Here is a 14,865-nt window from a genome sequence, read left to right on the forward strand (position 1 = left end):
CATCGCCAGACGATAACCAACCACTTTGCCGCAGTAGTGCTCGAGTGAGCAGACGGCAAGTGGTTAAGCGAGCCGTACCGAGCCGTACCATGTAGTGGAAAAGCGCCGCTGTACCAAACCGTACTGAACCATTCCAACACGTACCATGCGGTACCATGCAGTGGAAAAGCGCCAAAAGTGTACCAACCTTCTAACACCCCAAAGTCAGGATAGCACCTAGGCCAGGGGCAGGCTAGCATTTCACCCCAAGGCTGAGTCCGTGGCTAAAATGGGGGGACCGACAAAAGGATATTGGGCGCCAGTCACTTTTGTCTTTTTAAAGTTTTACTGCAAAACGATTAGGGAGGTAAGGGTTGGAGGTCTCAGATACCATAGAAGATCACTTACAGACTCTCCAGATCCATATCCAGCTTCACAGTGTCAGGACCTTGAAGCCGACCCGGCAACGCTCTAAGCACCTTGTCAAATTTTAGTGTGTCCTCCAAGTGAGTCACAAGGCCCTTCTGAGAGACCGGCCTTCTTTCTTGCTCTCTCCAGCAAGGGACCACCTCTGGGTCTCCTCCTTGGCACAGCTTCCTCCATAACAGGACAGCTTCAGCACCTTAGGCCCCAAAACAGGCTACTGGGGCCTAACAGGAGAGTTCCATCCAACAGCGCCTCCTCAGGCCTCAGCCCAGGGGAAGTGAGTGAGTGTGACCACACAGCCTGTTCCAAATATTTATATCCATCCCCAGCATGCACCAGGGGCCTAAAACGCCTACTGGATAGGCTGAAGGAAATTTAAATATTCGAAACTTAGTTTTGTTTGTAAAATATCATACTATAACCAGTGATACCAGTGAAATCACAAGCTAATTTAAGCTTGGGGAAAAACCAGGAGAGAAACTATATGTAACGCTAACCCCCCCTTGCAATTCTCAAACCAGCAAGGTATAGCACAGGCAAATGGGAAGTTATTACCTTTAGCACAATGAACAGGATAATTGTGGGCACAGGATATCAATGAACAAAGAGAAAACAGCAACTTGTAACCTGAATAAAGCCTATGACCACAGGTAAGGAAAAGGGAAGGAGAATGAGTGGCTTGGTGTCAGACTACTCCCTTCTGCCCCCTGGTGCCACAACCCCACAGTGAGAACAAATGCTTATAAATGTTTCACAGAATAAACACAAACTATGAGACACTGGTCTCTAAAATAAAGAGTTCCTTGAAGATATGGGCAATATAGTACCCAATGTCCTTTTATTGGGGGGAGGTTGGAGAAAGAGGAGTCCTTTTGTTGCAGGTGTTCTGTACCTTCAGCTAGCTAAAAGTGTTCCTAAACCCAGGATCCTGCATTCACTATATCTGGTCTCCCACAGAACATGGAAATGCAATAGTTTTAGTAAATATAAAGTGCTAAATACCTTTTCTCATCAGCAGTATATAGCAGTCTTGTGACTTCTATCAGTGTCTGGTTAAAGCTTGTAGGAGATGCTTTCATTCTACTCTGACTGTCCTATGAGGCTCCAGGACACCTGACCCTTTGTCTGGACAGTGCTGATTGGCCCTGTGCTGATCACATGCACCCTCTCAAGAAAAAAAAAAAACTCTTAAGCAATACACACCAAACTGAGCATGTGCATGGTGACTCCAAAGGCTCTGTACTACGATGGATTGGGGACTGTGGAAGAAGGGGAGGATCAGAGAGGACAGGACCAAACAGCCTTTTTAGGCAATGCAGAGGATTAACCCCTTAGGTTCCACAATGAGTAGAACAAGCATAGACAAACCAGAAACCTTGCAAGAAACCCTAGACCAAATGTATTGGGTTCTATAGCGTCAGCTACAAGCATTTCTCACATTCCCATATGATGTGTAAAGCATTTAAGAAATTCTATTACCTCTAGTTCCACATGAACAAAATAAAGCAAATATATATAAAAACAGATAAACTAAATCAATCAAGTAAAATACTTTTTGAAGCCTTGTTGTAGATCTGCACAAGGCTGGAATGGGCTACAAGACCAACAGCAAGAAGCTTGGTGAGAAGGAGACAACTGTTGGAGGGATTATTCGCAAATGGCAGAAATACAAAATAACCATCAATCGCCCCCCGGTCTGGAGCTCCATGCAAGGTTTCCTCTCATGGGGTAAGGATGATCATGAGAAAAAGTGAGGGATCAGCCCAGAACTACACGGGAGGAGCTTGTGAATGATCTCAAGGCAGTTGGAACCACAGTCACCAAACAAACCACTGGTAACCCAATACGCCGCCATAGATTGAAATCCTGCAGCGCCCACAAGGTCCCCCTTCTCAAGAAGGCCCATGTACAGCCCGTCTGAAGTTTGTCAATGAACATCTAAATGATTCAGAGAAGGATTGGGAGAAAGTGCTGTGGTCAGATGAGACCAAAGTTGAGCTCTTTGGCATTAACTCGAGGAGGAAGAAAAATGCTGACTATGACCCTAAGAAGATCATCCCTAAAGTCAAGCATGGAGGTGGAAACAATGCTTGGGGGCTGCTTTTCTGCTAAAGGTACCGGCCGACTTTGCCGCATTGAGGGGCCAATGGACGGGGCCATTTATTGTAATATCTTGGATATATATATGTGTGTGTGTGTGTTGGATTTATACAGTATACAAATTTTTTGTACTTGGGTGTTATGTATGTTTCAATAGTTTAAAGTTATAGCGCAACAACTTTTGCTTTTAAACCCAGATATTACTGCGCTATACAGAGAGCAGAGCTGTGGGAGGGATCCAGCAGGCCCCACCCACTACAGGCTGCCTGCAGAAAACTACGGGGGGGGGGGGGCGCAGACAAGACTAATCACCCTGCACAACGAGAGAGCAGAGCTGTAGGAGGGGGTCCAGTAGGCCCTACCCACTACAGGCTGCCTGCAGAAAACTACAGGGGGGGCGCAGACAAGACTATTCATCCTGCACAACGAGAGAACAGAGCTGTAGGAGGGGGGTCCAGTAGGCCCCACCCACTACATGCTGCCTGCAGAAAACTACAGGAGGGGGCGGAGACAAGACTAATCACCCTGCACAACGAGAAAGCAGAGCTGTAGGAGGGGGTCCAGTAGGCCCTACCCACCACAGGCTGCCTGCAGAAAGATACAGGAGGGGGCGGAGACAAGACTAATCATCCTGCACAACGAGAGAACAGAGCTGTAGGAGGGGGTCCAGTAGGTCCCACCCACTACAGGCTGCCTGCAGAAAATTACAGGAGGGGGCGGAGACAAGACTAATCACCCTGCACAACGAGAGAGCAGAGCTGTAGGAGGGGGTCCAGTAGGCCCTACCCACCACAGGCTGCCTGCAGAGAGATACAGGAGGGTGCGGAGACAAGACTAATCATCCTGCACAACGAGAGAGCAGAGCTGTAGGAGGGGGTCCAGTAGGTCCCACCCACTAAAGGCTGCCTGCAGAAAATTACAGGAGGGGGCGGAGACAAGACTAATCACCCTGCACAACGAGAGAGCAGAGCTGTAGGAGGGGGTCCAGTAGGCCCCACCCACTACAGGCTGCCTGCAGAAAATTGCAGGAGGGGGCGGAGACAAGACTAATCACCCTGCACAACGAGAGAGCAGAGCTGTAGGAGGGGGTCCAGTAGGCCCTACCCACCACAGGCTGCCTGCAGAGAGATACAGGAGGGTGCGGAGACAAGACTAATCATCCTGCACAACGAGAGAGCAGAGCTGTAGGAGGGGGTCCAGTAGGTCCCACCCACTAAAGGCTGCCTGCAGAAAATGACAGGAGGGGGCGGAGACAAGACTAATCACCCTGCACAACGAGAGAGCAGAGCTGTAGGAGGGGGTCCAGTAGGCCCCACCCACTACAGGCTGCCTGCAGAAAATTGCAGGAGGGGGCGGAGACAAGACTAATCACCCTGCACAACGAGAGAGCAGAGCTGTAGGAGGGGGTCCAGCAGGCCCCACCCACTACAGGCTGCCTGCAGAAAATTACAGGAGGGGGCGGAGAGAAGACTAATCATCCTGCACAACGAGAGAGCAGAGCTGTAGGAGGGGGTCCAGTAGGCCCCACCCACTACAGGCTGCCTGCAGAAAATTACAGGAGGGGGCGGAGACAAGACTAATCATCCTGCACAACGAGAGAACAGAGCTGTAGGAGGGGGGTCCAGTAGGCCCCACCCACTACATGCTGCCTGCAGAAAATTGCAGGAGGGGGCGGAGACAAGACTAATCATCCTGCACAACGAGAGAACAGAGCTGTAGGAGGGGGGTCCAGTAGGCCCCACCCACTACATGCTGCCTGCAGAAAACTACAGGAGGGGGCGGAGACAAGACCAGTCACTCTGCACAAGGAGAGAGAGCAGCAGTGAGTGGTCTTTATTGCAGGAAGTTACTGTACAGGGGTAAAGTCTCACACTGGATTACAGCACAGATCTGGAAGAAATACACAAAGCACACCAAGATTCATGTAAGAAAACCAAATGACAAAAATATTTAGACAATATTTGCTTATTTCTGAGTTCAGTTATAAGGTTCTGAACACAGAATCCTTGCTGATAAAACCTTAAAATGATTCATGTAAGCAACAGATTGTTGTATTTATTTTTTGGTAGAAATAGAACTGCGCTGCTTTAAAAAAAACTTTTTATATGTGCCAGTTTCCTGTGGGCACCTAAATGAATGCCAAGCAGCAAAAAGAAAATGAAAAAAAAGTAAAGCAAAATGTAAACAATACTCTACCTTTTATTATTTTTTTTTATTATTTTTTTTTTTTTATTTTGCATACACTTTACTTCTAATGGTGCAGCCAACGTAATCTCTGTGGGTGCAATCTTGGCAAACCTTAAAAGGAATGTAAAGTGCTTTTAACATAATTTCTTTTTTTTTGCTACGGTCAGGACAAAAAAATAAATAAATAAATAAATAAATACTCTTTTGACAAATATTTTTAGTTTTTTGTGTGCCGGATAAGCAAACAAATATTGAATTTTAGCATTTATTATTCTCCTTTTGAGAAAGAAGGTGGAGCTCCTTTTCATGTGTTACCGCTTTGCTTTCAAGCTGTTTACAGAGCTCAGTAGCTTAAACTGAATTTTATAAATAGAAGTGGAAGACTCATCACAGTGACGGTCTGAAGTTTCAATCAGAAAATTGCAGCATAAAAGCACACAGCTGCATGCTGAATCATTAGTTGAACACTTTGAGGGTATTTACATCCAAATCAGGTGAACGGTGTAGGAATTACAACAGTTTGTATATGTGCCTCCCACTTTTTAAGGGACCAAAAGTAATGGGACAGATTAACAATCATAAATCAAACTTTCACTTTTTAATACTTGGTTGCAAATCCTTTGCAGTCAATTACAGCCTGAAGTCTGGAACGCATAGACATCACCAGACGCTGGGTTTCATCCCTGGTGATGCTCTGCCAGGCCTCTACTGCAACTGTCTTCAGTTCCTGCTTGTTGGTGCATTTTTCCCTTCAGTTTTGTCTTCAGCAAGTGAAATGCATGCTCAATCGGATTCAGGTCAGGTGATTGACTTGGCCATTGCATAACATTCCACTTCTTTCCCTTAAAAAACTCTTTGGTTGCTTTCGCAGTATGCTTCGGGCCATTGTCCATCTGCACTGTGAAGCGCCGTCCAATGAGTTCTGAAGCATTTGGCTGAATATGAGCAGATAATATTGCCCGAAACACTTCAGAATTCAACCTGCTGCTTTTATCAGCAGTCACATCATCAATAAATACAAGAGAACCAGTTCCATTGGCAGCCATATATGCCCACACCATGACAATTTATTTTGTTTTGCTTAGTTTAGATTCGTTAATCTAGTTATTTAGTTTTTGTAAATTCAGTTGATTTGTTCAATTCGTATTCGGGATTTGTTTGGAGTGGGGCACTGGAAAAGTTAATAGGTTGTTTTGCCAAGAGGAGAGGAAGAACAATTTTATTTGTCTGATCCTCCACTCCCCTGGCAGGTATTGCTCCCCCCACGATCTAGTGGTGGACTGTTCCTCAGTGTCTTCACTATGGACCCTGCTCTGGTCTTGATGATGTCAGGACTCTAGGCGGGTGGAGTGTGGGTCTGCAGACATTCCCCCCACTGGTTTAGCCAAGGGGAGAGGTTAAACAGTTTTACTAACCTGATCCTCTACTCCCCCGGCAGGCAGTGTTCCCCCCTGTTCCAGCAGTGGACCGTCCCTTAGCTTTCTCCTTATGGATCCTGCTCTGGTCATGATGATGGCAGCACCCTAGACTGGTCGAGCAAGGAGGTGCAAAAGCTGTGGGGACCAGCTTAGTCTAAGGGAGAGGAGAAACAGGTTTAATTAACTCCAGATCCACCGCTCCCCTGGCAAGTGCCGCTCCATCGTGATCCGGTGGTGGACTGTTCCTCAGAGTCTTCACTATGGACCCTGCTCTGGTCTTGATTTTGTCAGGACTCTAGGATGGTAGAGTGTGGGTCTGCAGACGTTCCCCCACTGGTTTAGTCAATCGGAGAGGGGAAACAGTTTTGCTAACCTGATTCTCCACTCCCCCGGCAGGCAGTGTTCCCCCATGATCCAGCGGTGGACCGTCCCTCAGCTTTTTCCTTATGGATCCTGCTCTTGTCATGATGATGGCAGCACCCTAGACTGGTGGAGCATGGAGGTGCAGAAACTGTGTGGACCTATTTAGTCTAAGCAGGGCCGGAACAAGGGGTGGGCAGGAGGGATGGCTGCCCTGGGCACTGTGGTGTCATGTGAGGTGGAGAGGTCACTACAAGGATATTGGGGGGAGGGGATTTGTGTTGGGAGGAAAAAATGTGTGGGTGGCAGGGGATAAGAATGGTTCTAGGAGGGGAAATTTGGGGAGGTATGCTAGGAGTGAGGATTTGTGCTAGGAGGGGAATTTTTTTGTTTTTTTTGGGGGGGGGGGATTTAGTAGAGCACGGAGGTACAAAAGCTGTGGGTACCAGTTTAGTGTAAGGGAGAGGAGAAACAAGTTTACTTAACTTATCACCGCTCCCCTAGGGTTTTGGGATGATTGGGGGGTATTTGTGCTACAAGAGGCACTTTGGTGGGAGGGATTTGTGCTAGGATGGGGAATTAGGGGAAGGGAATTTGTGCTGGGGGAGGGAGAGGAATTGTGTTCAAAGAGGACATTTGAGGGGTCCTCCGCTCCCCTGGCAGGCGGCGCTCCACCATAATCCGGTGGTGGTCTCTTCCTCAACATCCTCGCTATGGACCTGTCACGGCCTTACCTTGCTTTCCTGTTGGCAGCCATCTTGGACATGTGCAGACTGCTGTCTCTTATAAACTCTGTTTGCATCATCACTTGCCTACTGCCTGGGTGTCGCTCAGTGATGATGTTGCACACCTGACTATATATATCACCTGTTGACTTGCAGTCCTTTGCTCTTGTGTTTGTGCTCCAAGGTGCATCACTGCTAGCAGTCTACTGTTCTCCGTGTTACTCCGTGCATGACCTGGCTTGGCTGACAACTTTCCTGGCTCTCGATTCCGCATCGGCAGACGACCCGGCATTGGCAGATGACCCGTCTCTGGACTCGACATCAGCTTGGATGACCCACTTCTAGACTTGATCCAGACTTGGATGACTACCCGCTCTGGACTTGACACCAGGTGTTCCTGATTTCGCTCCTCACTCTTGCTGTGCATTTATTGTTTTTGCTCTAATAAACTTCTTTATTTTACTTGCATCTTCGTGTGGTCTGGTTTCCTGACACCCTGACAGGACCCTGCTCTGGTTTTGATGATGGCAGCACCCTAGACTGGTGGAGCATGGGGGTGCAGAAGCTGTGGGGACCAGTTTGGTCTAAGGGAGAGGAGAAACAGTTTTAATTATTTGATCCTCCACTCCTTTGGCAGGTAGCGCTCCATCATGATCCGGTGGTGGTCTGTTCCTTAACATCCTCACTATGGACCCTGATCTCGTCTTGATGATGTCTGCACCATAAACCAGTGAAGTGTGGGGTGCAGACGTTGCGTGGACTGGTCTAGCTGCGGAGAGGAGTGGTGGATCGGGTGAGTAAATCTCCTTTTCTTGTCCCCCCCAGACATGAACAAGCAATTAACCCTTGTAGTGCGAGCACAACCGTATGAGCTTGTAAACTGGCCAAGTATCTTGATCATAAGTGATCAAAGTAATCAAGTGATCAGTAAGTTGCCTCTACCTTCTGGCATAAAGGGCTGCCAGGATTTGACAGTGGGGGGGTTAAAGCAGAAACCATGGCAAAATAAATATAGTCTAACATACGTCATGTAAACGTTCATCTTGGTATTCTTTGTTTTATTTTCCATATTTGTGTGGTAATCCAGCATCAAACAACTCCTGTACTTGGCCTCTGTGTAGGAGCATCCTGGAATAAAGACCGGTCACTGCTGCTCTCTCTCCTTGTGCTGGATGACTGGTCTTGTCTCCGCCCCCTACTGTAGTTTTCTGCAGGCAGCCTACAGTGGTTGGAGCCTGCTGGCCCCTCCCACAGCTGTCCTCTCTACCCAGACTACTGTATGTTTATAGCAATTGCTTACTATTCATCAAGGTACTATCTTCACTCCTAAAAGCATTTGGTGCACACAAAGTGGATTTATAACGTTTGTGGCTATTGAAAAATAAATTGTAATGAACATTTTAAGCCAAGAGTTGAGCTTCAAAGGACCAGACCATCAAAAGTGATATTGTCATTTTTGGTGGTTGCCATAGAAATACCCTACCTTGTTGCACAATCAAGGACCTGACACCTTCAAAGATAATGGGCCTGTTCCCTCTGCTACATCACTCTTGTGGGCAAAACCCAAGCTGCCTCGCATGTGGCCATCATGTGCAGCTGGGTCACCACCTAATATACAGGTTCCAGCGTTCCCCGAGCTTCTCAGCCCAACCTGTTACTGTCCTGTGACCAGATGGTGGCCGGAGGCCAAAGCTTCCCATCCTTCTAATCTCAATCCCATTAATCCCCTCCTCCCAGGAGTACTCACACACTTGATCCAAGCGTACCTTTCTAGGACTCTGGGTGGCTAGCTTGGCACCAGTAGACACATCTCTTACTCCACTACCCAGGTATTGATGGTAATGGCCATAGAAATAGCCTACCTTGTAGCACAATCAAGAACCTGACACCTTCAGAGATAATGTGCCTGTTCCCTCTGCTACATCACTCTTGTGGGCAAAACCCAAGCTGACTCCCATATAGCCATCATGACCAGCTGGGTCACCACCTAACATACCGGTTCCAGGGTTCCCCGAGCTTCTTAGCCCAATTGGTTACTGTCCTGTGACCAGATGGTGGCCGAAGGCCAAAGCTTCCCATCCTTCTAATCTAAATCCCATTAATCCCCTCCTCCCAGGAGTACTCACACACTTGATCCAAGCATACAGTGCCTTGTGAAAGTATTCGACCCCATTGAACTTTGCGACCTTTTGCCACATTTCAGGCTTCAAACATAAAGATATAAAACTGTAATTTTTTCTGAAGGATCAACAACAAGTGGGACACAATCATGAAGTGGAACGAAATTTATTGGATATTTCAAACTTTTTTAACAAATAAAAAACTGAAAAATTGGGCGTGTAAAATTATTCAGCCCTCTTAAGTTAATACTTTGTAGCGCCACCTTTTGCTGCGATTACAGCTGTAAGTCGCTTGGGGTATGTCTCTATCAGTTTTGCACATCGAGAGACTGAAATTTTTGCCCATTCCTCCTTGCAAAACAGCTTGAACTCAGTGAGGTTGGATGGAGAGCGTTTGTGAACAGCAGTTTTCAGTTCTTTCCACAGATTCTCGATTGAATTCAGGTCTGGACTTTGACTTGGCCGTTCTAACACCTGGATATGTTTATTTGTGAACCATTCATTGTAGATTTTGCTTTATGTTTTAGATCATTGTCTTGTTGGAAGACAAATCTCCGTCCCAGTCTCAGGTTTTTTGCAGACTCCATCAGATTTTCTTCCAGAATGGTCCTGTATTTGGCTCCATCCATCTTCCCATCAATTTTAACCATCTTCGCTGTCCCTGCTGAAGAAAAGCAGGCCCAAACCATGATGCTGCCACCACCATGTTTGACAGTGGGGATGGTGTGTTCAGGGTGATGAGCTGTGTTGCTTTTTCGCCAAACATAAGGTTTTGCATTGTTGCCAAAAAGTTTGATTTTGGTTTCATCTGACCAGAGCACCTTCTTCCACATGTTTGGTGTGTCTCCCAGGTGGCTTGTGGCAAACTTTAAACAACACTTTTTATGGATATCTTTAAGAAATGGCTTTCTTCTTGCCACTCTTCCATAAAGGCCAGACTTGTGCAGTATACGACTGATTGTTGTTGTTGTCCTATGGACAAACTCCTAGAACAATTCTTACCCCCTGGCACCACCCTAATTCCCCCTTCCAACACAAATCCCCCCCCCCCAATCTCTACTGCAGTGCCCAGGGCAGTCTTCCCTCCTGCCCACCCCTTGTCCTGGGCCTGAAAGCAACATTACAGAGAGTGGAATGAGAATGGTAGAATGAAGTTGGCATGGAGGAACATGTAGCATTTGTGGTCCCCTGCATGACCCTTTGGCTTCATGCACACGGGGCGTTTGAAAAAACGAGCTGCAAAGTCACTTCTGACGCCAGGAAAAAGCAGCTGTAAAAACGTGCTTTTAGAATCCATTAAAGTCCACCATAGCAGGACAGTGTCTTGCAAATTTCCCAGTGCTTTTAGAAGCGTTCTGTATTGGCGGTAATGCACATTTTAGCCACGTTTAGCAGCGTTAGCGTTTAGCAGCCTCTCTCTGTCCTCTTCTATTTTCCTCGCTCAAATCCAACTACTACAGCTTAAAAACGTCTGGCATGGCCTAACAACGCCGTATGCAGCCTTTAGCAGCGTCAGGCGGTTTTACAGCTTAACGCTGCTGCTCCAGAATGCACTGGCCCTGGGCTTAAAAACGCCTATGCCACTTACAGCTCCTAAAAGCCTGTATGTGCATGAGGCCATAGAATAACACGAAGGGGCGTTTATAAGCTGCAAAAAAAAAAAAAGGCCTAACGTTCCTAAAAGCAGCTGTAAAAACGCCCTGTGTGCATGAGGCCTAAATCTTCCCCACAAGGAATCGTTGCTAGCACTGCCTGTCATTTCTTCCTGGAGGGGACAGCAAAGGGAAACACCATACTCTGCACTTAGGTCTTCTCAAGCACTGCATACTGTGAGAGAGAAATCCCATAGACAGCCTTCCCTCAGATGGGAGAGAATAGACAGCTCCTGCAGTCCTCCCTTCTCTGGCAGCACCCCAGGCTAGAAGAACCTATGCCCCATCTTCACCCACCATTTATAAGGACTCCTAGCAAGCTCTCCACCAGAGGGTGAAAATGTAATTTGTAAGGAATTTCCAATGGCCCAAAATAGGCAAATAATTTAAAATTGTGATTCTTTGTGCATCTTTTTATTTGGCACATTATAGATATATATATATATATATATATATATATATATATATATATATATAATTTTTTTTTTTTTTTTTTTTAGGTGCTGAGCTTAAACACAAATGGTCCTTCAAGGAATTTTTTTTTATTACCAATTCAAAAATATTTTGCCAAGGCATATAAAAGAAGTTGGTCATTTCCGTTCTTGAAGCAATTGACCCTGATGACGTCAGATTACGAGCTGGCGAAACGCGTCGGTACGTAGGATCTGTGACTGCGCCAATACATCACTTCCGGCTCTCGGTGGAACGCAGATGGAACGCGGAAGCCGTTCCTGACCCGGAGACCGCACGTTTTATCCTCAAAGCCCTGATATTGTCTACACATTGTAAGTTCATCCATCTCTAATAAATATATATTTTGTATTAACGTACTTCACTATCGAGACCCTCTTTTTTCTTCCAGTTGGATTGTATGGGAGCCCATCCCCAGGTTGAATGGTATTGGAGGAGGATTAATAAGCTCTGGAGTACTTGGAGCTGGTGCCTTTTCTGATGCCTGGTGTCTGTTATACCTACCTGCCTTACTGACCCCCTATAACTGAAGGGGTCCACGTTTTCTGGTAAGCACATATACACTCTGGGTGTTCTGGTGGAGGTGTATATTGCTACCAAGCAGATTGCTACTAAGTGTCGATTACCATCTATCTGGATATTCATTGTCACTTTATGGACTATTCGGTCTTATACTCATATATGGACAATTTATAGTGATTTTGCACATTTTTTTAATATTTCACCATATTTGCTTAATTTCGCATTTTACTGTTGTACTTCATATTTATTTATATATAATTATTTATTTTTGCACATAATTGTTCACATTAGTGGTTTAGTTGAGTGCGATTTTTTAATTAGTAATAATTATTTTATTTTTGCCAATTGGGATAGACCATTGCCTCAAGTTTATTGAGGCGTGGTGGGAATAAACTGGCCTTAAAAAAAAAAAAAAAAAAAAAAATGGCACTTAATCCCTCTGTGTGAAACCGATTTATTGGAAGTGTTTGCTCTCTCTGTCATACCGCCGGTGATTGTGCTAAGCCGTGAAGGGCCACTTCATGCGACAATCAGCGCTCCGTCTGCCATTATGCCTCTCAATATCGTTCGGAAGAGTGGGGAAATCCTCTGAAAGGCAAAATAGTGTTTTTGTCTCTGCTTGTCATCCTTCGAGAATGTGTGGAGTTGGCGGGCAAGGAATGGTGTGCGGAAAACATACACAGGGAGGAACGCGTGGAAGGCAGCCTGCCGGAATGGAGGAGCAGTTAGCTGAAGCGTTAAGTGCTTGTGCATGACGAACAACAGTTCTGATTTTCATGGATTGCTGCACTTCTTTGACGCCAAAGAGATGATATGTAAATATCACAGCAGTGTTCCTTTTTTTTTTTTTTTTTAACCCCCTTGGGGCTTGTGATGCTCAACCTTTGACCCAACAGCTAGAAGGAAGCTCTAAATTTTGGGTATAATCCTGTTCCAAAGAGTTCTGCACAGTATACCATATGGCCAAAAGTTGTGTAAACCTCACTATCACACCTATATGAGCTTGTTGGACATCCCATTCCAAGACCATGATCATCAAAGCAGAGTTCCACCCGTTTTTGTGATTATTGAAAGTCAGCAGCTACAAAAAGTGTAGCTGCTGACCAGGAGTGCGTTACACCCAAAGTGCAGAATTAAGGGGTGCATTACAGACAAAGTGCAGAGTTCAGGAGTGCTCTACGTACAAAAAGTGTAGCTGCTGACCAGGAGTGCGTTACACCCAAAGTGCAGAATTAAGGGGTGCATTACAGACAAAGTGCAGAGTTCAGGAGTGCTCTACATACAAAAGTGTAGCTGCTGACCAGGAGTGCGTTACACCCAGAGTGCAGAATTAATGGGTGCATTACAGACAAAAAGCAGAGTTCAGGAGTGCTCTACGTACAAAAAGTGTAGCTGCTGACCAGGAGTGAGTTACACCCAGAGTGCAGAATTAAGGGGTGCATTACAGACAAAGTGCAGAGTTCAGGAGTGCTCTACATACAAAAGTGTAGCTGCTGACCAGGAGTGCGTTACACCCAGAGTGCAGAATTAATGGGTGCATTACAGACAAAGTGCAGAGTTCAGGAGTGCTCTACGTACAAAAAGTGTAGCTGCTGACTTTTAATAAACACACACTCACCTGTCCCACGATCCAGCGATGAAGGCGGTTGGAGCTTCGGTTCTCTCCCTCTTCTCCCAGCGGTGCCGGCATCACTAGTGTGGGCACCCGGTTGTGACAGCTTACGACTTCACAGTTGGGTGCGCATTGCGCATGCGTGAGCCGTGCTGAACGTCCTGAGAGAATGGGCAATCTTCTGGGAACTGTGACATGTCCCAGAAGATTGCAGGGAGGAAGGGGGGAGAGGAGAAATTCCGCTCGAGCCGCCTTTGGCGGCCTGAGCGGAAGTGGGAGCAGGTACCTGTCAAATCTTGGTACCCGCTCCCCCCTAAAAAAAAAATGACATGGTAAATGTGGCATGTCAGGGGGGTCAGGAGGCCTTAAAGTGGAAGTTCCACTTTTGGGTACAACTCTGCTTTAATATAACGTTAACCCCCTTCTTGTGACTTTTGCAACCTCCACTCTTCTAGGAAGGTTTTTCTCAAGACTTTGAGAATTTGTGTACATTCAGCCAGCAGAACATTTGTGAGGTCAGATGAGGTACTGATGTTGCAGTAGAGAGAGGGAGTAGGGAGAATACCCAGGGCTTTTTTTTCAATCACCCCCCCAAGAAAAAAACAAAACAAAAAAACCTCCCCCCACATGCACACCCATGAAGCAGCATCAAATAGTAGGTGTGGCCAAATTCCACTAACAGTGGGAGGGTCTTCAGGGGGCATTAAATACCAGGAGTGCATTACAACCAAAGTGCAGAATGAAGGGGTGCATTACAGACAAAGTGCAGAGTTCAGGAGTGCTCTACGTACATAGTGCAGAGTTCAGGAGTGCTCTACGTACATAGTGCAGAGTTCAGGAGTGCTCTACGTACATAGTGCAAAGTTCAGGGGTGCTCAACATGCAGAGTGCAGAGTTCAGGGGTGTGCTAGGTAAAGAGTGCAGAGCTCAGGATTGCGTTACACACAGAGTGCAGAACTCAGGGGTGCACTATGTACAGAGTGCAGAGTTCATGGGTGCAATACACACAGGGTGTAGAGTTCAAGGGTGCGCTATATACACAGAGTGCAGCATTTAGCCCTCTTCCACAGCTGCTTACCTCTTCATCCCTCATTGACATCTCACTTTTGCCCCTCTACAGCTCTGACCTTTGTACAACCCCACCACTGCCTTCATCTTCTCCGTCACTCCTTAAAAGCTCCACCATCTACCACGTGTCTTACTTTTGTTGCAATATTAGGCTGAAGCACTCAGTCAGCTCTAGTACCTCCCCACACACTGTAGGTGGCTCCGCTCTCACTCTTGCAGAGAGAT

Source organism: Pelophylax lessonae (assembly GCF_965119305.1).
Source record: "Pelophylax lessonae genome assembly, chromosome: 11".
Lineage (NCBI taxonomy): Eukaryota > Metazoa > Chordata > Amphibia > Anura > Ranidae > Pelophylax > Pelophylax lessonae.